At 39.6% G+C, this 23,027-nt stretch overlaps 1 protein-coding gene across 1 annotated transcript in view; it reads right to left on the bottom strand.

The window, feature by feature from the left end:
• Window positions 1–19,476, bottom strand: part of LOC145994715 (uncharacterized) — a 35,048-nt gene extending 15,572 nt beyond the window's left edge. Inside the window, exon 1 of the mRNA XM_083130905.1 lies at window positions 19,362–19,476. The gene's annotated coding sequence lies outside the window, so the exon portion shown is untranslated. The remainder of the gene's footprint in view (window positions 1–19,361) is intronic.
• Window positions 19,477–23,027: the final 3,551 nt, after the last annotated feature.

The raw sequence follows: 23,027 nt of genomic DNA, 5'->3' as shown, positions 1-23,027 counted from the left end.
TTTGCAAATATCAGACTGCCATTCACAGATTGAGATTAAAAATGAAACTCTCAGTAATTTTAGAACATTTGCTAGGCTAAAGTGTTCAAACGAAGACTTTCAAATGTAGTGCATGGTTGGAGAGAGCCGAGGTATCGAATATGGGTCAGTTCGCCACGCCAAGCCAACATCTTTAAAATTAGATATTTTGATCTGTAATTATCATAGCAGCTAGGTACTGGTATTGCATTTGAATGAAATCAGTCTGAACTTTACAAGATTGAAGGCATCAGGAGAGATCGTCTCCCTCTCACCCCCGAGAGGTCTAAAATATCGACCATGCCTCGACCTTGCCACCTAAAACTAAACAATTACTACTCCCAACGTAAAAATATTCACCTGCTAACATAAGAATAAATGCTGTTACCTCTCTCTGAGGTCTAAAACTAAGTCATCAGTCCTGAACATGACGTTTAAAACAAACAGTACACTTTTAATAAAAATGTCCAAGTAATAAGAGATCCTCCCTTCCTACGAGAGGAGGTAGTTCATACACTCCAAAGTTTGCAGCTTTAAAACCCGAAAGGGCAGATGGTATACCGAGACGATACTTGTCTGTCTCTAATCTCGTCTTTTTCAGCTCCGTTAACCCCCTCCGCGACCAATGCCGAATCAATCGAGACTTTGCGTGCAATATGTGCTCCATATGTCCGTTTATGTGGGCGAAAAATTTCCATTTGTGCGCGCTTAATAAGAACGCAATTAGATGTCAAAATCCGTGGAGCAGTGTAACGCCTCTCCGCGACTTTCAGATAATGATCTCAAACTTCGTCCCCCATATGTGCTCCTTATGTGCGTTTATGTGCGCGAAAAATTTCCATTTGTGCGCCCTTAATAAGAACGCAATTAGATGTCAAAATCCGTGGAGCAGGGGAACGCCTCTCCGCGACTTTCAGATAATGATCTCAAACTTCGTCCCCCATATGTGCTCCTTATGTGCGTTTATGTGCGCGAAAAATTTCCATTTGTGCGTGCTGATTGATTGAGTTGGTGTTTTAAGTCCACTTTAGGCACAGAGTAAACGGGACTGGACCTACAGTTTAAAGTGGGATCCGATCCACTATGTGTCTCCACGGGGTGTCGAACTCTGGACTCCTTAATTACAAGGCGACGAAGCCACTACTGCGCCATCAGTGAGGCTCACGCACTTAATAATAAGAATGCAATAAGAACACAAACTAGCTCGCGGAGCAGGATTAAGGTTCTAAGACAAACCTGAAGTAAGATACAATGATTTATTAGTCAATGCGTGTCATTCAAAATGGAGCCGCATGAGGCGTATACGGAGATTTCGAAAATCAGGGTGCTCTGAACCCCTTGACCAATCATAATAAATTAACATTTTTTTGAATCAGCATCAAACATCCTATAAACATTCTCATCAAAATTTAAGTTTCTTGGGTTGCATGGCCTGGATTATTGGATGTGATATGATCAATTTTGTGATCAAGTGGCGACCATCTTTGATGACGTCATGTTAAAGCTGGAAAACTATAGGTAAGAACAAGACTACTACAGATACAAAAATGGAATAATAATGAAATGATCCTGCTGAGTGGGGAAGGATAAGAAACGTAGACACCCTACACATCTCCATGAGATTTTTTGATTTGATTTGATTTGATTTAGTTTATTTTACTTCGCATTTTGTGCCTCTTGGCTAATTTGCGAAGATGGTGATGAGTGATGAAATGATGAAATTGATGAATGGACATTCACAAACAACCAAGCCCGACCGGGATTCGAACCCGGGACCCTTGGCGTCGCAGCGCGATGTGCTAACCACTCGGCCACAGGGTCGGACACATCTCCATGAGAGATGTTAATAATGATCTCATGTACTTCCCATACAGGACACCATGGTTTCAGGCATATTACTGTTACGTAACTCCTGAAATATTGAAACATTGCAGCAATATTGCGAAACATTACAGTAATGTTTCAGGTATGTTTCGGTAATACAAAAATGTCCTCGATCATAACATAACATTTTTAATTTTAGAGAAACTTCTCAGTAACATTACAGATACAGTTATGTAAGGGTTGTGTAATATTTCAGTTACACGACTGTGGTACTATTCTGCATTATGGTTATATTGCATGGAATCAGTACACTATTAATGAATGACATATTTAAGATGACTTATTTTGGGTTAACCCCCTTCAAAAATTGGATGGTGGGTTGAGTTGGTGTTTTAAGTCCACTTTATGCACAGAAAGGCTAATCGGGACTGGACCAACACTTTAAAGTGGGATCCTAACTCTATGTGCCTTCGCCGGGTATCGAATAGGGATGGCCAAAGATATCCGGAATCCGGATTCCGTAAAATTTAAAATCCGGAATCGGAAATTTGCTGTCCGTATTTCGGAGGGATCTGAATTTCCGACAATTGATTTCGTGGGGAAATACAAAGGAGTTCGGGAGAGGGCAAGAGAATACGTGTTTGTGACACGCGTAAATTTTATATACGCCAACGCTAATTTATCAGCATTTGGGACCTGTCCACCCGGTCAAAATAGAAGCCGACTGCGCTTAGTAATACAGTAGATACTGAATTTTTTTGCACGTATGACATAACTGCAAGAAAAGTTTGATCGAAAGCAGAAGGAAATCAGCATTTTGTGTTGCATACGATTCATTGTTCGAGCTCTGAAGCTCGAATCTCAGGAAGCAGGTGTCGTTAGAAGGTGCTTGCTCATTGAACTAAAGGGCGAACTTGTCAATCTATCAAAATCCCGCTCTTGTGCAACTGCTATTTGCATGGAGCAATATGGGCATGTTTGGCCGAAACAAAGAACTACTGTAGCTTTACAATACCGCTGCAACAACTCTTATCCCGAATCGAACAGGTGTTCTCGTGTTACCAGCCAGGTTAAATCAGCATTAACCGCTGTGTCACAGTGCTCATATGAAGGCACTTAAGAAGTAAGCATGCAACCGTTACATTGTTCAGTGTCAGCTGTTGTCCAGTTCGAATGCTCTTTATTCGTAGACTTTCAAAGAATGGTTTATTATTATTGACTTGATTTATTTTACTTTCGCTCTTCTGCCACTTATGACTGATTGTGAAGATGGGATGAGTGATGACACGGTGAAATTCATGAATGGACACTCGCAAACATCCATGGCCAGGCAAGATTCGAATTCGGGACCCTTGGCGTCGTAGTGCGATGTGCTAATAAACACTTCGCCAAGAGGGCCGGCTCTTTAAGAAGAATAATGCAAATGAACTGATTCATAGTTTATTGTATGCGCTCGAAACGTTGGAAGCTAACGACGATTTAACCTGGCTGGTAACACGAGAACATCTGTTCAAATCACGTTGCTAGGAGAGCTACAATTCCAAATACTTTTCCCATTGCTTTTGCTTTTCAGATAGCCAACTACTTCTCTTTCTCAGTTTGAAATTACCTGCAAACATTTTCAGTAAGACTTACTTACGTGATATTGAACTTATTATTTTAAATAAGCGTGAGCCATGATGGGTCGAATTCGAAATACGGATTCCCTCCGACATCCGGATTGCCTCCGATATCCAGATTCCCTCCGAAATCCGGATTGCCTCCGATATCCAGATTCCCTCCGAAATCCGGATTCTCCGTTTTTACTAATCGGATCCCGGATATAAAAAATCCGGATTTGGCCATCCATAGTATCGAACCCCTTCGAATTTTATTGCACTATTTACTTGTAAATCATTTTCTGAAAATTCAATTAAAAATGCCGACCGCCCCCTCCGAGACCCTTGAGGGAACATCGTGGCGACTTCCACCGAGAACTTTTTTAAAATTTTTTTACATATTGATAAATAATTTGCACAGTTGGAATAAAATACAGGGTGGCTCAATAAGTCACTTAACACCCCCAGTACAAGGCCACTGGGGCATGGAACGTGAAAATGGCGATGACCAATCGTTATCAGGCCAAGGGGGAACCACATTGACGTCACCCGCATGGTCGGCAGCCATCTTGATGTCAACTTCAGAAATTTAAATGGGAAGGGGGTCGTGCGACATATCAAAATGGGCTAGAATTTCACCAGGAAAACAACTGTGACATTTGTTTTAACCTAACTTTAATTGTTGCAGAGTTAACAATACCACAAAGTTATGGCTCAATAAGTCACTTAACACCCCCAGTACAACGCCACTGCGGCATGGAAAGTGAAAATGGTGATGACCAATCGTTATCAGGCCAAGGGGGAACCACATTGACGTCACCTGCATGGTCGGCAGCCATCTTGATGTCCGCCATCTTGAATTCAACTTCAGAAATTTAAATGGGAAGGGGGTCGTGCGACATATCAAAATGGGCTAGAATTTCACCAGGAAAACAACTGTGACATTTGTTTTCACCTAACTTTAATTGTTGCAGATTTAACAATACCACAAAGTTATAACACATGCTCAATATGACGTCCCTCTTGCGCAACACACACGTGTAATCGTCTCTCCCATGACCATACCACATTTTGAAGAACCTCAGGAGTTATTGCAGTACAGGCATCCACAATGCGTGTGCGCAAGTGGTCCAGATCCCTGATTTTCGTAGCATACACCATGGCTTTCAGGTGTCCCCAGAGGTAAAAGTCCAATGGTGTCTGGTCAGGTGAGCGTGCAGGCCATTCCACAGTCCCTCGGCGACCAATCCAGTGGTGAGGGAATTGTTGATCCAGGTACTGACGGACTATCATCCCATAGTGCGGTGGAGCACCATCTTGCTGGAACCATTCAGGATAGCTCCCATCCTCGGACAGTAAGGATGGTAAGATCTGCTCCCGTAACAGAAGCAAGTAGCCCCCTGCATTTAAGTTGCCCTCAATGAAAAATGGACCAACAAGTCGGGAACCCCAAGTACCACACCACACCATTAGCTTCCCGCCTCTCGTCACCTTGCTGGGATCTGTCCAATGTGGATTTTCGGGTGACCAGTACCGCAGATTTTGCTTATTCACCTCTCCCGACACATAAAAATTAGCCTCATCACTGAACAGAATCTTGCTACCGACGGCAGGGTCACGTTGCAGTTGTGCTATAGCCCACTCACAAAACTGCAAACGCCTGTCTGGATCGTCCTCACTAAGGTGCTGCTGCAGCTGTATCTAATACGGATGCCAGTGGTGGTCACGTACAATCCTTTGAATTGAACCCCTGCTGACACCGCTTTCCAGCGCCAGTCTCCGTGTGCTACGGGTTGGGGACTTTGCAAATGATGCCAACACCGCTACAGCAGTACCCTAATCCGTGGCTGTTTTCGAACGTCCATGTCGCGGCTTGTCATCCACAGATCCAGTATCTTGGAACTTTGCCAGCAACTGGCTGACGGCCACATGTGACACCGGTTGTCTTGCAGGATTGCGGTTATTGAAGTCTGCGGCAATGTCACGCGTACTTCTCTCCCCTGACATCAATATGATGGCAATCCGTTCCTCATGTGTTAGTGGCATTTTCGTTCAGATCAGTGAAAAAGGAAATATGCTACTCTTGACACGATCAATTCACATCATCACTCTTTTAAACTTTTATGTAAAGACAAAACACAATCGTAATTCCCATGCCAACCAATACTACAAGATATGTACATACCGGTAAGTCAATATCCGGACATTTTCAGTGATTGGTCTAACAATAAATACCACATAATCACATACTAACGATTATTTGAACAATAAACATTTAAGCAAAAAGAAAAGGACGTGTCACTCTCCCATGTGGAAATCGCCCTTAAATTTAAAGTTAGGTGAAAACAAATGTCACAGTTGTTTTCCTGGTGAAATTCTAGCCCATTTTGATATGTCGCACGACCCCCTTCCCATTTAAATTTCTGAAGTTGAATTCAAGATGGCGGACATCAAGATGGCTGCCGACCATGCGGGTGACGTCAATGTGGTTCCCCCTTGGCCTGATAACGATTGGTCATCGCCATTTTCACGTTCCATGCCGCAGTGGCGTTGTACTGGGGGTGTTAAGTGACTTATTGAGCAATAACTTTGTGGTATTGTTAACTCTGCAACAATTAAAGTTAGGTTAAAACAAATGTCACAGTTGTTTTCCTGGTGAAATTCTAGCCCATTTTGATATGTCGCACGACCCCCTTCCCATTTAAATTTCTGAAGTTGAATTCAAGATGGCGGACATCAAGATGGCTGCCGACCATGTGGGTGACGTCAATGTGGTTCCCCCTTGGCCTGATAACGATTGGTCATCGCCATTTTCACGTTCCATGCCGCAGTGGCGTTGTACTGGGGGTGTTAAGTGACTTATTGAGCCACCCTGTATAATGCACATAGTGTCAATGAAGAAACATACGTCTCATCTCATAAATCTCATCTTTAGGGTACAAGTGTCCACTTCTACCCTGAAAATGAGAGTGACGTTGGTTCTCGAAAGCTTAGAATCATTTCCATAACTCACCTGGTTGATAGTCCAAGAGAATCTTTTCATTGCTATTGAGGTTCGAAGCTATACAATGTTTCATTCAATCATAGAAATACACACAGTCTTAACTATTATAAAAATACGTCGCTGCTACCACACATATCTTCGTAACGTAATTAACAATAAATTATGAGTCAGTTGATTTGCATTATTCTTCTTGAGGAGCCGGCCCTCTTGGCGAAGTGTTTAGCAAATCGCACTACGACGCCAAGGGTCCCGAATTCGAATGTTGCCTGGCCATGGATGTTTGTGTTTCCATTCATCAATTTCATCGTGTCATCACTCATCCCATCTTCGCAATCAGCCATAAGTGGCAGAAGAGCGAAAGTAAAATAAACGAAATCAATAATAATAAGCCATCCTTTTGAAGGTCTACGAATAAAGAGCATTCGAACTGGACAACAGCTGACACTGAACAATGTAACAGTTGCATGCTTGCTTCTTCAGTGCCTTCGAGCATTGTGACACAGCGGAACAATCGTTTTAAAGGCCCGAAAGCAGTTGTAGACACACGGAAAGTGATACAACCTTATTTATGTCAATACTTACAGACACTGAGCTTCGCAAAGAACCTGAAAAATGCGAAAACATTTCCAAACCTTCATTTCAGTCACAAATATTGGAAGTTCTGTGAACCACAAGATAAAATACATGATGCGAAAGAGCTGGCTCATGTCCTTGTGTATGGAACATAGTTTATTGACATCCAGTTATCGTGTTGTGTTCACGGCTTGTTTCATGGACAGTTAAAAATGGAACACCTAGATCCTGAAATACTGGCTTCCCTGGAATGCTCAATTCTTCCGCGACTTCAATAACAACTTTATAATGGGAAGTTCTGCTCTCGCCGTAGAGTTAGTTAGTCAACACATAACGCATTAGAGGGAAACCAGTATTTCAGGATCTAGGTGTTCCATTTTTATTGCCGTTGACTTAATGTTCCTCTCTCAGTAGCAAAGGCAGCGAGACCGTTCTTGAAATTTAAAATTATAGAAACCTATTTACGCAGTTCTATAAATGGGTCAGGAACGTCTTAGTGGTCTGGTTTTACTTTCAACTGAAAATGGCAGCCAGAGAATAAAGTTCTTAAACTTTAAACTTTTTAAAAAAAGTTTTACTTAAAAGAAAGTAATCAATGTCTTTCCATAAATTAGAATAAATTAGTCTACAATGTAAGCATTAATCGTTAATCTTAATTTGTTAGTGAAATAATGCGTGTCACAGTATCTATTTTATTGGTTATTTTCTACTCGTCTCTAGCATTTATAAAAAAACAAACACAACTTTAATCATAATTAAGAGATATTCTAAAATTATGCATTTTTTGTATTCGTAGGTACAGCCACTATAAGTTGTAACTGGGCCAGGAGGGCACAATTAGTCTGCCCCGGAGCCCCCACGAGTCTCGTTACACCCCTGCTACACATTGCATTTGCTTGCTCGCAAACTTGCATTTCAGACCTACCCTAAACGTGAGGCCCAATGAGCAATTTACTAATAATTGTGTTTCTTTTAAATAAAGGAAACCTGAAATGGTTTATTTTAACTCTGTTGACTCGTAATTAAGGAGTCCTGCATTCGATCCTCGATAAGGTACTTTGCACCTTGGTTCAAAATTCATTTTAAAGAGTACGTCTAGTCCAGATTATCCGCTCTAAGCATAAGACGGACTTAAAGTTTAAAATAAAGTATTGAAACCTAAAGAAAATAATTTAATTTATCGTTAGATATGTTGATGTACGTTGATATTACACAGTGAGTAAACATTATCTCCTCCGGAACAAAAACACATGATAAAGTACTTGGACAAATATATATTTTGTACTTTAGTAATTACATATTAGTACATGGATTAGGTTGCAACGAAAATTTATTGCAAAACAAGACGAATGCAAACATACTTACCTTAAAAATGATTATATTGCAGTGTTCCTGAGTCAAATGAATTAAATGAACAGCTTATAAGTTGACCTCGGATTTTGGGTTATTAACCTATTTTTTCCTTTGATAAGAAATAACAAGTTACGTCAACGTTTCATTAAAAAAAGCAACAACTGATGAAGTTTCATAGTAACTAAAATACCCTATTTTGTTTGTTAGGGCCTATTTTAGGTTTATGCCCCTAAATCAAACCTTTTTTAGGTATTTATGTATTTTTAAAGGTTTTCCAGGTTTCTATGTCACAGACACAGATATTTACTCTGTTTGGTGTCGAAAAATTCAATCACTGACTATCGTGAAACATACTCTATGTTGATTTCCCTCTCTCCAAGTCCATGATGATTTTTCAAAGCTCTAAATAAAGCAAAATGTCTGGTGCCACTGTTACCAGCACAGTCCAAAGTGCAAACTTCTGATCCGTGTGGTCTTGCTCACTTTCGCATCACTTTGGTGCTTTTTGGTATTCATGCCTTGCGAAGTAAAGTTTCAGTATTCAAATTTTAATCACTGACTGTTTCTGTTCAAATATAATTTTCAGCATGTAAGATGATCCTCACAGACAAAAGGCACAGTTTGACTGTGGATAACATGAAAAATATTGTTTTCTATTGAGGTTGGCCACTGTAACATAAAAATTAACTATAATTCCCTTTTTCCAAGGCGAACTTCCAGACATTCAAATGTACAAGCAGATGTTTTCTCTATTTCAACTCTACGTATTACCAGTGACGTGCGGTGACGTCGACACTTGGGGTAGCAATGAGTGGTGTACCCAACGGGTCATAACCCCCCCCCCCTTTTAGGGCCCAGTATTCCTAAAAGAAGAACGCCAGATACAGGAAAAATTGCAAAGTTAGGAATGACTACAAAAAATTGTACACATAACTTCCACCCAATTTCGAAAATAAAAAACGATTTGATTTGACTACTGAGCCAGAGATGCCGGGTTTGAATCTCGGCTTGGCAATGGGTGATCTTTGTGTGTCCCTTCATCAATTTTATCGTATCGTCTTCGCGATTAGCCAAATACTGCGGAAAGCGAAGTAAAATAAACCAAATCAAACAATCATATAAAATCAGATTACTCAGGGAATGAGACTTTTATTATTAAATGATTTGATTTGATTCGCTTTTTTGATACATTTGGTTAATCGCAAAGATGATACGACAAAATTAATGAAGGGACAAACACAAAGAACACCCAGGTCCAGGTAGGGGTTCGAACCCGGAACTCCTGTTGTCGTAGCGCGCTGTGGTAACAATTCCCCCCCCGGGATGGTTGATTTGATGGTTGATTTGACGTTTTAAGTCCATTTTATACACAGAAAGGCTAATCGGGACTAGGCATATAGTTTAATGTGGGATCCGAACCACTATATACCTCCATCGGGTACAGATCCGGGACCACCTGCACTCCCCCACGGAGGTAGGCCGACAACAAACATGAGAGGAAGGCGCTAACCATTCGGATACGTGGGTATCGGTAAAGCAAACTGCATTTTTTCTGAGTAGTAATTTTCAATTGAATTTTTGAAATACCATCTTTATATATGATTAATGTTTTTTCAAAAATTTTGCATTGCTTGATTTCCCTAATTTCCCCATCTCACGATCTCGTTACTGAAGGATCCGGGCTCGAGCCCTGGCCTTTGCATGAGTGTTTCTTTGCAACCACTCTTCACCCGTTTAATTTAATCAACGTTCATCGTCATGGCAGAAATTAGGTAAAGCGATGGAAGAGAGAAGAAAATACAAATAATTTCCACCAGTGCATCTGCAGGGCACTGTGAAATCAGGAGCCTAGAATTCTCTGTTCATGATTGTCCCTCTCGACTTTCCAAGCTCTTAGCTACTTATTCCGATTAAATATATACAGCTAGAAAAAGCGATGGATAACAAAACACACCTTCAAATAAACCTTTTTCTACATTCTTCAATGATATTCATTTGGCTTTTTGAGTTCTGGGATACATTTTTCATTTCTAATTTTTTCATTATTCACTGCAGGCAGAGTACAACACATAAGAACAAGAATGCACGCTCGTCACGAAATCCGGCCTGAATTGTTCTTTGTGAGGTCCGTTCATCAGTTTCATCATATCATCACTCATCCTCATTTTCGCGATAACCAAATGTGGCAGAAAAGCGAAGTAAAATAAACCAAACCAACAACAAGAATTAGAAAGCGCGTTCCCTTGCCCAAATAAGTACATCCGTATTTATGATTGTTTAGATTATTCATTTTTTTTATTGGAGGTCAAGAGATTAGTATATTTAAATAAAACACTACTAAATCAAGAGCAAGAGAGAGCGTGAGCAAATATTTGTTATTTAATCATTATATATTCCATATTTTTTAAAAAAGCATAAAATTTTTGTCTGCACATAAGACGTTACAATTGCATAAAAGTAGTGTAAATACAGAGAACAGAAGTACTGCAGAAAAATTTCCTCTTATTTCTTTAGAGGATTTACATAGGAAGCGAAGGGAAACCAGTCCCCTATCTGTCCTATAGGAGATAGACTGGAGGACCTGAAACCACGGGCTTTCAACCATTGGAGCGGGGGCGAGGGGACAAGGAAGGTAGAGGCAGAAATCTTCCCTTTCCCTTCCAAAACCCGTTTCTACCTGGAACTGTGAGGCGGAGAAAGAGCGAGCTAGGCCGCTGAACGCACCGAGGGACGAGAAGCTCGTGAAAAAAAGTGTTTCATGTGAACTGTGGCTTCAACAAGACAATAATATTGTGATTTGAAAATAATTAAAGATTTGAGATTGATTGATCTATCTCTGCTAGACTAGCTACTCCTCAGTGCACGTCACTGCGTATTACCGCCTCTCACACACACACACAAATATATTAATAATATAAAGGGTCTACGATTCCAATTAAACGGTAATTTTTAAAATATTTAATTTAAGGTTCAGAGTTTACATTTGCATTTCACATACTCAGATTAGAGATACATCTACAGACACAAGTCACAAGAATTTCAAAATCATATTTACCTAATCAACTTCAAGATATCTTGTAATAAACTTCACGTCTGTGAGATTGTTCTGTAAATATCACTAACAAACTAAACAGATTGAAAGAGTTATGTTTTATTTTCAACGCATCAGGGCAAATATAAATATATATATAAATACAATAGGATTTGGATTAATAAAAGTTACAATTATTCACTTCTATGGAGAAAAATTCACGCATAATTTCCAGAGCCAATCATTCAAGCATACTTCACGGAATTCAAGGAATTCTTAGTAAGTGGTCACCCAGGTAATGTGCAGCAAATTATACGTAACTCATTCTTCATATGAAGAGAGTATCTTTTGCTAACAGCACAAGTATATTTGTTTATATCTCTATTAAAATTTCTTACGGTTGATTTCAAATTTTGTTTCTCACGATTCTACCCAATCAGATTTTTCAGAAATTTTGAACCGTTATCAATGTTTTGGTACTTACTTCATGATTTTTTTAGCCTAATTTCAAATTTTAGAACCCATTTTGGAATTTTTAGAACCTATTACGGGATATTATAGCCGTCTATTCGTTCCACAAGTAAATGATGGTCTCTTAGAGTAGCGGCAGTACATTTTGTTCCATTACAAATTTCATCTTCTCCTTTACCTATTTTTTGGGTGCATACAAAATACTTGTCACTTATCATTTCCTGTAATAATTTTTCCAAGAGAGTTAAATCGTTGCATCCTGTTGATAATTGCACCGATATTAAATACCATCTCGACAATCTGTGAGCACGTGGAAAATGGCTGTTATCACAATCTGTGGAAACGGGCACTGAAGGAAAACCTCCAAACACAAATGGGAGAAGTTCAGACATGGATGTTTCACAATCTATTTGATATACATCACATGGAAGGGAAGACAGTGACTTGTTATTTGCCATGAACTGTGCTCTTTCTCGGTAAGTTTTGTTTGTTTGCCTTTGATTAGGTGCAAACAAAACGTCCCTAAGAAGAAAAAAAAACTTTAAAATCTAGAGCGAATTGATTGTACAATTCACTGTCGCATATTGCAGCAGGTAAAAATGTTGAGCAATTGTATCGAATGCGCAGGTATTGGTTAGTTGAACCTTTGCTTTCAGAGTCTCTGTGTTAGACGTTTCTCTGGGTTCCTCACTGATAGCTGTGGGTGGTATGTTTATCATTTGGGGCTTTAAGCCAGGACGAAAGCCATTTTTTAACACTCCTATCGGCCCAAGCCTTCTCTTATCGCTTAGATCCATTTGAATCAGTTCCAAATTTGGTTCTAGATAGGAACTTCGCTTTCTCTTTGGAGGCAGCGGATTTAAGCCCTCCACTGTTCCTCTACATGGATTTCTTCAATTTCCTTTCTCTCTGTAATTGATTTTCCGAAGCATGTAGTGCACATAGTTCTCCCAGTTTCATCACAGCAAAACAAGAACTGTGATCATGAAATGAGATTTTACAGTAGGAGCATATAATATTCCCGCTTGGTGGGATACCTGCAATGCAAAGTGGACACTTATAATTATTTCGGCTTTCGTTTCTTTCTGTGGTAGATTTATCTTCTCTTGTTTTTGATCACCGCGCACTACAGGTCTAGTAGTTACTGTTCCGGTAGACGGCTCTGACAAAAAAAATCTACTGTCAGTGCACTTTCGTCAATCACCCATCCCGTTCCACTAGAAACACATGCCTCCTTTTCATCCTCGGAGCTCTCATTGTTAGTAGTTACTTGGTTTGCTGCTGCTAATTTTATAGAACCTGAAAGAGTGGGTATGTGGTGGAAAATGAACTCATCCAGGCGTGTGGGAAGCGTAATATGTTGAAACAGCCTGTTTTTTATACCGTTGAATGTGTTCTCTGCACTTGTACTCCTGGCCGTTTTACCTCCGAATCCAAAGTACGACACCATTAGAGCAGTCCAGAAAGGTATAATTGAATCAGAACGTACTATATCATCCACAATTCCTTCAAGATATTATTGGTTTTTGCGGGAACCCTCTTCTTCGGCAATGTTTTCTTTTACTTTCTGGACAATTCCCTTAACCCATGCTGTAAAAGGATTCTCGTCTGTTTAGACTGCATCCTCAACAATTTCCGGAAAGCTATATTGTGAATCTGTTTCTTCTGTCATTCCTTCAGGGAAACCTGATGCAATTCGGGTTTGTAGGCGCACTTTACTCTTCTCACACAAGTGGTATCTCCTGTGTGCACATCCTTACCTTCCGTTTCCGAAAGTGCAACAGTAATAATGTCTGTTAGAATACATTCAAGATCGTCTATTGCGGTAGTCTGTACATATTGGGCCAGGCTTCTCACATAAAAATCTTTGTCCCACGTAACACGTCTCTTAGGCTCTTCCAACCAACTATCAGCTTAATAAAATGTGCAACATCATTTCTCACGAAGCACCGTGGCAGATTGCGTGGTTCAGCGCCATTTAGAAGTATTTCTGCACATTCATCTACATAACTACGCAAAGATGAAAATCCTGTAAATGACAGAATACAAGCTGTCATGAGCGCAGGGCTCATATCTATGACACACTGTTGCGGAACCAGTGCGCCGTCACGAATCCAGTTTGCCAGCCAATTCCTTATTGTCTCTGTATCATGAGCGTCTGTCATCATGCTGCTTACAGTGTATATTTTGTTTGACTCCACATCGCGCACAGTCACGTTATATAGAAAAGGATGGCCACCCCTCTCACCAAACCGAATAACTGGTTTCACCATTTTGCCACTAGCATCAATGCTCACTTCAGATATGTCGTTATTATTGAGGACATAGTTGCGATACACTGTCACCTACGTTTGTGAGTAATATCGAACATTCAAGGGGTTATACTATAAGTTTGTATTGTCCCTCTGTAACGAGTAAGGAGCATTCCCTTTGCAACTGATAAAATTGGATCATCGTCGTGTCTTAACTTTTTTAGATGTCGGTGTTATGCGGTACGCAGAACGTTTAAGGAATGTAAATGGGGGATGAATTTGAGATCATTATCTGAAAGTTGCGGAGAGGCATTACCCTGCTCCGCTGATTTTGACATCTTATTGCGTTCTTATTAAGCGCGCACAAATGGAAATTTTTCGCGCACACAAACGCACATATGGCACACAAAGTCTCAACTGATTCGGCGTTGGTCGCGGAGGGGGTTATCGGAACTGTTTGTTTCTGTCCTTTCACACGGAAAATATAAATTAGTAAATAAATGTAAGGAGAGAAGTAAAACTTACCAGTAATTTGATTCTATATCAGGCGACTAACAGTAAGTGCAGTGCAGTGATCTTCCGACGCGACCTTGCAGTCGGTGTACTTTCTGCAAATGATTTACACGTACACGTGCACAGTTATATCGCTTGGTGCGGAAAGAAATCCAAACTCATTACTACAATTTCCAGAGTAAATGCCGAAAAACGCTTTGTGCAGTTGTTCTACTCTAAACAATAACTGTGTTGTCTGACCAAGTCTAAATTTGGAAAGGGAAGGGTAGATTAGCCTAGACTTGAATTTCCAAGAACTTGCAAGGTGCACCTTTTCTATGGTTGATGACCTTTTTGATAGCAATGGGTCCTTAATGAAAGCTCGTGTTGGGAAAGTTCACTGGAAGATTTAAAATTAAGATGTCCTCTGTCCCTCTACCCCAATGCATTGTTATATTCTGCGAGCTTCAAAGCAAAACTGGAAACAGATGCAGGGACAGGGAATTCCTTCGGGGATACTTGATTTGCAGAGACCTGACTGCGATGTCACGTGTTTCTTACTGTTAACGGAAACTTGAGTGCACGTTCACAAATCTAGTGCCAAAATATTTTTCCAATATTCTTCAAAACCAAGATAAGTTGAAATAGATATAGTCTCATTTTTAGGGAGTGAATGCGGGTGGGGGGTGTGGTGGAAAGGGGAGCAAAACATACAATCTTGCCCCTCCTCTGTGATTTCTTCACATCAGGCAATAACGAAAGCATTTGTAGATAGAGGCAGAACAGCCAAAGAAGGAACGTTTGTTTCTTGGCCATTTAGATTTAATAAAAGTTTACTGTTTGTTTTAAACGTCATGTTCAGGGCTGATGGCTTAGTTTTAGATTTAGACCTCAGAGAGAGGTAACACCATTTATTCGCGTGTGAGGTTTTTTTAACCGTGCATATAGCACAGTGCCATGAAGACACATTTACGAAATGTGGGAGTAAGCCATGAAGACACATTTACGAAATGTGGGAGTAAGGCTCACACATTCTCGATCTCGGACATTTTGGAGGTGATTTGATAAGCACCACGCTCCAGCTGCCTTTACCCCCCCAAGGTTCCTCCCAGGTTCCCATTTATTTGAGGCTGGGTGGGCCCCGGAGCCACCTTATGCTGCGGAAAAAGCCGGACAAATTCCGACCTTAGATCACCCACCCCGGGAATTGAACCCGGCTCTCCGTGTGGCAGTCAGAGAGACACTCTACCGACTAGACCTCCGCGTCCTCTCTCATTCGTCTCGAATTGTTTTTCACCTTGAACTTTTTTAGCTAGAAGGCTCAAGCTTCATCTGCCCCCCAGTGACGGCGCCAGCCTGAAATAAGGGGGGGGGCTGCAGATTTCGGAGTCAAATTCTAGGGGGCTAACTAATACCGGCTAAAAGGTATTTACTTAATACCTTGTTACGGTATAATTTTACCAGTATCATATTTTACAGTCAGATTCAGAGATAAATCACTGAGATGTTGCATTTTGATCCATCATACAAAAAGGCACGAATCTTTCATGTGAAATAAAAAGCAATTATTATATTGTTTTATTTTTTTAAACCATTATTGAGTGGAATAATGTCACAGACTTACTATTCATATGAGCAGTACAAAATACACCATAAAATCTACACTTATGATCAACTCTGAATATACGTATAAATATTATACTACACGTAACATTATTTCTATGTAAAGAAAGTGAGTATTTTTTTTGCTAAGTTGAGAAAATGAATCACAGCAAGAAACTCCGATAAGAGTTTGATGAGCAGCTACAACCTTGCAAACCCAAGGGTTTTGCAAGCTCTTTTTGAAAGGACAGAATAGATCTCGTTACCAATTCGGTTGATGGGAACCTGCACACTTCAATAACACAAAGCTTATAAAGTTCGTAAAAGGCAATTTTGAATGTTTCAACCATTGCAAGCAGCTGCTGAAGGGTCGTTATATTGAGTTCCTTTCTGCCTCGTAGCGTGCCATAACTCTAAACGTCTAAATCACATCAGTAGGGAGAAGGCGAAAGATGGTAGCTTTTCGTGCTTCAGAAAAGCGATATTAACTTAATAAAGTACACATCAAATAAGCAATATCACCCTTGAATAGAAAGTGTGTTAATGATACTTTTCTTCACTGCAATGATGAAATATCTTCAACTGAAATTCAGAACTTAGGGCTAAACATTGGGAGGATGCAGATATACCATTCACTTAGGAGGTGCTACTTTCAAGGAACAAACATATTCTCACTACAAATTCCCCTCCACTAGGTTACATTGACGTAAAAGCAATGAATATAGTTGCAACTCTTGCATTGATTATCATTTTATTTCAGAATATATTATGCATAAATACTGATAAGATTAGATCAATAGTTTTTAGATGTGTTTCAAAGATTGATTCTGCTGCACGAAATCAAATTTGACCACTGTGTGTACACTGACTCTCAACTCTCTGGATATAAGTATAAATATTACATGTAACACTATTTACATGTGAAGAGCGTGAATACTTTTTTTTTCCTGAAATTAGAAAATGACTCATGAAAAGAAACTATGAGCATTTCCTGACATTCGCTACGAGACTCGACGGAAAGCGGCCCGGCGTCAACGCTTGTCTTTCCCGGTGAACGGGGTCCATGACAGTCGCTAGAGTCGGCTATTAAAATTACAGTTTTCATATTGTGTACTAACCTTGACTACAGAAGGTGTTGAAAATGATGTCCCTCTGCTGCAACACATTCCTGGCATCTCCGAAGGAAATTGGCATTTACAAGTGCAAGTTCGTCTGCTGCAATTCTCCCGATTTCTCGTACAATACTCTCTTTTAACTCACGGATGTTGTGCGGATTGTCTTTGTATACTTTATTTTTTAGATTTCCCCATTTTTCTTTCCACTTTTATTCAGAACTGACCCTGTTACTCTAAACTTTTTTACGAGGTTTAATATAGTGGTCCTATGTGGAACGGGAACACTAGGAAATTTCGTTGCAAAACGTCGTCGCACTTCTCCATAATTCCTCTTTCCGAAGTAACACTCAACAAGATAAATCCTTTGTTGTAATGTAAACTTTTGTGGTGCCATATTAAGCCACAATCTTCAACACACGGACACGACACGACACAACTTCCGAGGGAGGAGTATACTGGCATCAATCTGCAACGTCAACAGAAAGAGAAAGAGAGCGAAGGCAGGGAGAGCGAAAAGAACAGACTGTAGCGTGCGACTGTCGCGGACCCCGTTCACCGGGAAAGACAAGTTCTGACGCAGGGCCGCTTGCCGCCGAGTCTTGTAGCGAATGCCAGGGAATGCTCTGTTCAATAAGATATGCCTATTTTTATGAGCAGCTGTAATATTCGAACATAAAGGCTGATTAGAATTGGATGAATAATTTTAGATTTGCTTCAAAGATTTATTCTCCTCCACGGAATAGTAATTAGCCACTGTGACGGTACAGAAGAAATTATTTGCTACCATCACAAATAATAATTTATTAACATGTAGCACTAGGACTACGAGCAATAAAATTGCCCAACGTGCTGATTTTTGTACCATATTGCAATGATTAGTTGATTGGATTTGTATTAAGGTCCACTATATGCACAGAGGCTAATTGGGACAACTACAGCTTCTAGTGGGATGCGAACCACTTAATGAAGTGTTACCTCAACCGGAACCCCTTGATATCAAGGCAGCAGTTTTATCGCTAGACTATCGAGGCTAAGAGCCCAATTTTAATCTTTTCAATTCTTAGCATTTAAAAATTATGTAGTTTGTGTACCTCCTCGATTCTTTAACATCGTATTGCACAGTTGAGGATAGATATAACGTTGAAACCAATGAGAGAACATTCCTAACACTCATGCAATTGTCGGTTACTCGAATGAGGACCTAACAAACAGAAAAGATATATGGAAAATGTAAACTTCTACTTTTTAATTATTCGGTCAAAATGCATCTACCGTACTACAAAAATCTAGGGGGGCTATAGGGGATCTGAGACCTGTTTTGGGGGCTTCAGCCCCCCTAGCCCCCCTGGAGCGCAGTCCCTGCCGACCCCCTGTTCGGAGTCCTTGCATCCAGGCAATGGAAAAGAATAGATTTAAAATTAAGCTGTTCTCTGCCCCCTCCCTTCCGATCGGGGTACGCTGGGTTTATTGTTTCACATCGACCGCACCTATACATACAAAACCTGGTAGATACAAAGGAAAACTGGAAACCGAAGCTGCGAATTCCTAGGGGGGGGATAATTCCACCTTACACTTGATTTGCGGAGACGTGGCTGTGATTATTATCTGCATGTAGATTTTTCTGTTACATACTTCTTGCTGGTAGCTGAAACTTGAGTCCGCGTTCATTTAACATGTCCAAAAATATTTTTTTCCATTTTTTTCAAAACGAAACATAAGTTGAAAAAAATAGTGTCTGTTTTTTATCACGCCACCGGCGGGGGGGGGGGGACAAAAAGACTATCTTGCCCCCTGATTATAAGTGGGGGCAAATCAACCCCTGGCCCCCCGGTTCCGACGTCCCTGCTTCTTCTAAAAACCGGAAGCTGCCGCTTTGAGCTTTCTTGAGCAGTTATGATTAGAGATTCGCCAGGACTTCAAGATGCCGGCAGCTTCATGCAGCCGACTCCTGGGTCTGGGAAAAATGGTATAAATGCCTCTCAATCTGAAAATACTAGAAAAATGTTTTGTATAATCGAAATGTCTTACCTTTGCAGTGGATATGAACACAATCGAAAAACAGGCTGGCGGCTGCAGAGTCAAAATTCCCAGCTGAAATCGTACTTTTATACAGAAATATATTCCTACTCCATCTTAACAGTTAAATGCTCCATTAATTGCTGACTGGGTGAATTATCATCAGTAATATCGATAAAAGAATAATCGATTTTGGTATGGTTTTCGATATAAAAGAAAAGCGTTCGTAGGATAAGGATTCATTGAAGATTTTTCACCAGCCCACATGAAAATTTAGTAGGTGTTTATTGCAAAATAAACAATTAGCTTTCTGCATAGGACAATTATCAAGAATGATATTGTCTCATCTTTGACAATAACTATTTGATGGTGGACTAAGTGCAACATCGATCTTCTTTATTGAGATGGATGTCATTGTCCCCAATACGGTATAATTGTTCAGAATTCTTCCTGTGTTATATTTGAAGTTGTCAATGGAGTGTTACAAAATGGAGCAGGAGTTGTTGCTGTGGGATAACTATTGCTTTTAACTATCGTTTAAATATATTGAAAGCACTGAAAGGGACTCTCATCACAAGAAGAACAAAGGAAAAGGTAGAAATTTGATTTGAAGCTGTAAAAGAACAAATACTCTGCACCTAAACGTCAAAAATGAAAGAAAGAGAAACGCACAAACTTTCTAATAGTCTTTTGGTCACATAAGAAGAGATAAAGCATAGTTAATGTTCAATTGGACGTGCAAGCGTAAGAAGGAGACAAATTGAGATAGACACATCAGCGTGTTCTATCGTCTGCTGATTGTAAACTGTTAAAACTGTTACGTGTGGCGTTTGAGTAGAGGGAATTCTTCCAATATGTGCCCGCAGCCAATGGGCCATGCATGCATTTGTTCTTCTCAGGCCCGTACCCAGGATTTTTTAGGAGGGGGGAAGCCCGAAATTAATCATTTTATTTATATATGTATTTATATTTATAAACATATATAAACAAATTAATTTGCTACATTTATAAACTAGAACAAATTAATTCCTTTAACAACTGGTTCAAAATGGCAAGAAATTAAAAAATAAGTGAAATATTTTTAATAAGTGTTAAATTTTATTTAATTATTGCTCTTTATTAATAATGATAATTAAATTATCATTATGTTTCTATAACGGTGTAAATCTATTAATGGTCTCTCGAAAGGAAACATTTCCTTGTCAGAGTTGATGCTATTTTTAGAGATTTCATCACCCAGGACGAGAATAGATTTTCGCACCCCCTGCACCGAATTTGCATCCCCCTCTCTAGATGCAACTGGCATACTTAGACATTGAATACATTTTATGTACGTACTCTTTTCCGTTCGTTGAATCCGATGAAAAGAAAACCTAGCATTCAAGAAATGTAGCTAATAGAAGGGTAGTCGGTTCAGTTGTATATCCCATATCATCTTCATTCATGCAGTGTGTGTTATTGTTCAAATCTGCAAACTCGATTGTAAATTAAAGATTACTATGTTGAGGAACAAAAAATGAGATACTTTAAGAAGACATTGTTTCCTTTTAAATTAACATGTAAGTGCTATGTTTTATTCCCGGCGAAAGTAGGTAAGAAATGGAGGAGAAATAACAGGTCGGTCTAATTTCTATGTTCCAGGGGCCTAGGGTGACAATGACAACCACCTTCGCAGCTACGGCTCCATTTCTTACTAGACCAATTTGTTATAATTTTAAAATCTTATCTATGACTGTAGATGTACGTTTTTACCCCATGCTGTTACCAGCCCTAAAGAGAGAGAGAGAGAGAGAGAGAGAGAGAAGAGAGAGAACAAGAGATGTATGCAACATTCACACACATACAGAAATCATTCTTTGTTCTTTCTTATTTGTATGTGTTTATGATATTATTATTAGTATAGAATGTTTGAAGTCAAAACTAATTGCTTATCTTTGTTGTTATAACACAAACTCTTAACCTCGGAAAATTTTGACGGGGGAAAAATTTTAACAGAACAACATCTTTGGGGGAAAGGTGGGAGACCCCCCTTCCGCCATGGGAACTCGTACCGTGTATGTGACCACCAACGCTATGGAATGATCTTTATAATGAAGAAGAATATAACTGAATGTGAATTAACCAAAAAAATAGACATTTCCTCATCAAGACTGCAGTTCGAAGAAAAGTCAGAACAGGGAGTAAAAATGGTGAACCGTTCCGACCAATTTGGGTCGTTTGGTACCTTCGCATAAATGTTATAAAACTAAAATGAATAAATATAGTAAACTGCAGACTTCTGGAGTCTGCCTCTCTCCAGAAACAACGCGTTCATTTATGAAAGAAGAAAATAGAAACTCTCTTAAAAATCGTCCGTGTTATTTTTGTAGGTTTTTATAGGTTCACATTAAAATATTTCATGGCTCGAGGGGGGGGGGTGATATGGCCCCCTTGCCTCCCCCCCTTGGGTACGGGCCTGGTTCTTCTACCATTCAGTTTTCTTTCTTTCATCATTTTCATCATCTGTACCTTGCTTAAATTTATTTTCCTCTTTTTGTTCTCTGCTTTATTCGAGTCTTCATTTTATTTTATCTTTCTTTTTAGTCTCTTTATGTTTTAGAAATAAGCTTCCCCCTCTTCATTTCTCGTTCAAAATTTCTTTTTCTACTCTTTCTTACTTGCGGCTTTTCTCTTTGTTTCATTTGTGTCTATTATCTATTTTTCATGGTGTTTGTGTCGTACGGGATTCCCGGTGACGTTTATATAATCGTTCCTTATTGTTTGATTTGATTTCTTCGATTTGTGTTATTTAGCGTCGCCTTTCTGTCATTTTGACTAATCGTGACGATGAGGATGTGTGATGATATGATGAAATTGATGAAGGGACAATAGCAAAGAACACCGATGCCCAGGCCGGGATTCGAACTCGGAATCTCTTGAATCGTAGGGGCTGTAATATCCACTCCGCCATAGAGGTTGGCCAATAATTCCTTTTTATAATCAACTCTTTAAAATATTGAACTAGTATACCCGTAGTACTACCCCAGAACACGAATGACGGGGCGGGTGGGGAGACAAAGAGCGGATTTATTGACAGCAAAGTACAAAATTATGTTTAAACTAGTTGTCAACCATATTGTCGTTTCCTAAGGCCAACGTTGTTAAAATTTTTTGGTAAGTGATGCTTTTCGTGACACGTTACATTTTTCACCGGAAAATTTCAATTAGTGCTAATTGGGAAATCGATGACTATATTATTATACTCGGAAAACTGATAACTACATGATAAATTTTTATTTTGACGATGTTGGTTGGATGAACAAGCCGTAGTGAGGGACTATTTATGCATTGCAATTCAACTCACCAATTCTGTCAACTGAATAGGGAAAGCGATAGAAAGATGTCAACTTCAGAACGAGACACTTATCACATTTAGACGTCAAAATGCGAAGTAGGCCTACGTTTTTTTTAGTTGTTAATGAAAAGTTTTGAGCAAATTAAATGACAATTTCAGGAGAACTTCTAACAGCACGCCGGGTTTAAAGTATCAATCAACAGTTCGTGTAGGGACAATTCAAATATATTCACAAACACGTTACTCTTTTGCTATTTATGGGAACGTTTAAATTCAGTGATGAAAGTAACATTATGTAGGTTATTTTCTTATAATTTAAAGGTTCCTTTTCAGCTCATTTCCTC

The sequence above is a fragment of the Lepisma saccharinum genome, chromosome 11 (genome assembly GCF_977018435.1).
Source record: "Lepisma saccharinum chromosome 11, izLepSacc3.1, whole genome shotgun sequence".
NCBI classification, from domain to species: Eukaryota; Metazoa; Arthropoda; class Insecta; order Zygentoma; family Lepismatidae; genus Lepisma; species Lepisma saccharinum.
This window is presented reverse-complemented; position numbering and strand designations above follow the sequence as displayed.